This window comes from Primulina tabacum, chromosome 1 (assembly GCF_025594145.1).
Source record: "Primulina tabacum isolate GXHZ01 chromosome 1, ASM2559414v2, whole genome shotgun sequence".
Taxonomy (NCBI): domain Eukaryota; kingdom Viridiplantae; phylum Streptophyta; class Magnoliopsida; order Lamiales; family Gesneriaceae; genus Primulina; species Primulina tabacum.
Genome location: NC_134550.1, coordinates 22,308,009 through 22,312,034, shown reverse-complemented (window position 1 = coordinate 22,312,034; position 4,026 = coordinate 22,308,009). Strand labels below are relative to the sequence as shown.

General features: G+C 28.1%; 1 non-coding gene across 1 annotated transcript; it reads left to right on the top strand.

Annotated features, from left to right (window-relative positions):
- Nucleotides 1–3,288: 3,288 nt before the first annotated feature.
- Nucleotides 3,289–3,399, top strand: LOC142521400 (small nucleolar RNA R71). The gene has a single exon (XR_012814164.1). It is a non-coding gene; the product is annotated as a small nucleolar RNA R71 (small nucleolar RNA).
- Nucleotides 3,400–4,026: the final 627 nt, after the last annotated feature.

Here is a 4,026-nt window from a genome sequence, read left to right as displayed (position 1 = left end):
TTCCTTTTTTATCTTTAATTATAATATCAAATTCTTGTAACAATAAAATCCACCGTATTAATCTTGGCTTAGCATCTTGTTTATTTGATAAATATTTTATGGCAGAAAGATCGGTGTAAACAATAGTAGTAGAACCAATTAAATAAGATCGAAACTTATCTAATGCAAATACTACTGAAAGTAATTCTTTTTCAGTAGTTGAATAATTTATTTGGGCACTATTTAAGGTTCTACTAGCATAATAGATTGCATAAGGTTTTCCTTCTTTTCTTTGTCCTAACACAGCTCCTATAGCATAATCACTTGCATCACACATTAATTCAAATGGTAAAGACCAATCTGGAGGTTGTAAAATAGGTGATGTAACTAAAAGATTAATAATTTTTTTAAAAGCATTTTCACATTTCTGAGTCCATTCAAATTGTGTTTCTTTTGTTAAAAGATTTGAAATTGGTTTAGATATTATGCTGAAATTTTTTATAAACCTTCTATAAAATCCTGCATGACCCAAGAATGATCGAACTTCTTTGACCGTTTTTGGTGATGTTAAATTAGCAATAACATCAACTTTGGCTTTATCAACTTCAATTCCTTTTTCAGATATCACATGTCCTAAAACAATCCCAGATTTAACCATATAATGACATTTTTCCCAATTTAAAACAATATTTTTTCTTCACATCTTTTTAATACTTCTTCTAGATTTTTAAGACAATTTTCAAATGAGTTTCCAAAAACAGTTATATCATCCATAAAAACTTCTACATATTCTTCAATCATATCACTGAAAATACTTAACATGCATCTTTGAAAAGTAGCCGGAGCATTACATAAACCAAATGGCATTCTTTTAAATGCAAAAGTTCCGAAATGACAAGTAAAAGTAGTTTTTTCTTGATCTTCTAATGATATAGGTATTTGATAATACCCCGAATACCCATCAAGAAAACAGTAATAAGAATTTCCTGCTACTTTTTCTAGAATTTGATCTAAAAATGGTAGTGGGAAATGATCTTTTCTAGTTGCATCATTTAATTTTCTATAATCAATACACATACGCCAACTAGATGGAATCCTAGCTTGTAATAACTCTCCCTTTTCATTTTTTATAACAGTGATGCCGGACTTTTTAGGTACTACTTGTGTAGGACTTACCCATTTATTATCTGAAATTGGATAGATAATTCCAGCGTCTAAAAGTTTTAATACTTCATTCTTAACAACTTCCTTCATATGTGGATTTAACCTTCTTTGTGGTTGTTGATATGTTTTGGCATTTTCTTCCAAGTGAATTTTATGTGTACAAATTAAAGGATTCATACCTTTTATATCTTTCAAAGTCCATCCAATTGCATTTTTATATTTTTTAAGTAATTTAATCAAATCTTCTTCTTGATTTGGCAAAAGAGTGGAAGAAATTACAACAGGAAATGTTTTATTTTCACCAAGAATACATATTTCAATTCTAATGGTAAAACTTTTAATTCAAGTTTTGTATCATCATCTTCTTTAAAATTATTTTTAGACTCAAAACTTTCTATTGAAAAAACTTCAGATTGTTGATTTAAGTTTTCTTCTTGTATATTTTCTTCCACAATTGGTTCAATTTTGATTATCATATTCATTTTCATTAATACTTGGTTGTTTACATAAATTGAACACATTAAGTTCTAGAGTCATATTTCCAAAAGACAATTTCATTATTCCATTTCGACAATTAATTAAAGCATTTGAAGTTGCTAGAAATGGTCGTCCCAATATTACTGGAATTTCATTATGTACTTCTATTGGTTGTGTATCCAAAACAATAAAATCTACAGGATATATGAATTGATCAACTTGAACCAACACATCTTCTACAATACCTCTAGGTATTTTGATTGACCTATCCGCCAGTAAGAGAGTAACAGAAGTGGGTTTTAATTCTCCTAAATTAAGTTTTTCAAAAACTGAATAAGGAAGTAAATTCACACTTGCTCCCAAATCCAACAAAGCTTTTTTAATTTTATTTTCTCCAATAATACATGAAATTGTTGGACAACCAGGATCATTATATTTTAAACTAGAATTATTTTGAAGAATAGAACTTACTTGTTCAGCCAAGAATGCTTTTTTCTTCACATGCAATTTTCTCTTTACAGTACATAAGTCTTTTAAAAATTTTGCATAAGAAGGTACTTGTTTAATAGCATCTAATAATGGAATATTTGTCTTCACTTGTTTAAAAACTTCATAGATATCAGAATCACTTTTTTGTTTTTTATTATTTGTAAATGCATGAGGAAATGGTGGAGGTTTATTTGACTTATTTACTATTTCAGATGATTTATCCTTCACCATATTATTCTTAAAATTTAAGGTATCATCATTCTCAAAAGTATCAGGATTATCATCCTTACTCTTTAATTTTAAATGATCCTTGTTTTCATTACTATATGGATCATTAACTATTTTACCACTTCTAAGGGTAATAACAGATTTTATTTGATCAATTTTTTCATTTTTTAATTCTTGATTTTGATTTTTAGGATTAGGTTGAGGTTGAGATGGAAATTTTCCTTTTTCATGAATATTAAGTGCAGATGCAAATTTTGCAAGAGTTTCTTTCAAATCACTCATAGATCGACTGTTTTGAATATTGATAGACTCTTGCTTTTGGATAAATGCATGAATTACATCTTCAAGTTTTTTCTTGGAGGTGTAACATAAGTAATATAACCTTGATGATTTTGGTTATTTTGAAAATATTGTTGTGACGGTTGTGCATTATTATCATTCCTCCAACTAAAATTATGATGATTTTTCCATCCAGGATTATATGATGGTGAAAAAGGATCTAGTATTGGTTTTTTATAATTGTTAGCATAATTTGCTTGTTCATGGAGACATTCTTTAAATGAAGGTAATGTAGGACAATCTTTTGTAGCATGATCTTGTGTATCACATATATGACAAACAATTTCTCGAATACTTTTTAATTGACCACTCTTTTTCATTTCTAATGACTCAATTTTTCTTACTAAAGATGCAAGTTTAGCTTGAATATCTATATCATCTTTAAGATTATAGATATCACCCCCATTTGTTGAATTATTGTTTTTAGTTGTTGGTGGTTCTATTGTGCCTATATTATCCCAATTTTGAGCATTTTCTGCTAATGAATCCAAATATTCCATAGCTTCATTTGGGTTTTTATCTTCAAAAGTTCTATTACACATGAATTCTATCATTTGCCTATCTTTAGGTATTAGACCTTCATAAACGTGAGAAACTATTCTCCATGTTTCAAAACCATGATGTGGGCATGTATTAAGTAATTCTTTATATCTATCCCAACATTGATAAAACGTTTCTCCTTGTTTTTGAGAAAAAGTTGTAACTTGTCTTTTAAAAGAGTTTGTTCTATGGGAAGGGAAAAACTTTTTGAGAAATTGTTGTTGCATTTCTTCCCATGATCTTATTGAACTTGATCTTAAATTTTGTAGCCATGTTTTAGCTTTATCTTTTAAAGAAAAAGGGAAAAGCTTTAATCGAACTATATCCATGCTACAATTTTGATCATTATAAGTGTTACAAACTTCCTCAAATTCTCTTAGATGCAAATATGGATTTTCAGAATCTAAACCATGAAAATTTGGTAAAAGTTGAATAATTTGAGGTTTGAAGTTGAAATTAGATGCATCAATAGGAAAAACTAAACAAGATGGGGCACTAGTTCTAATAGGGTTCATATGGTGCCTAAGTGTTTTTAATTGATCATATTCTTGATTATTATTATTATTATTATTATTATTATTATTATTATCTTGATTATTTGAATTATCATCCATGTTTAAATTATTTTCAGATACTCGAATAAGTCTACCACTTTTTTTTCGACTCCAAATACTCATACAAAAAAAAAAACAACACAATACTTATAAATAAAACATAATTAACAAATATAACTTTAATTTTTACCTCCCCGGCAACGGCGCCAAAAACTTGCTACTACTTAAATAATAATTCACACAAGTGTAGGTTGTC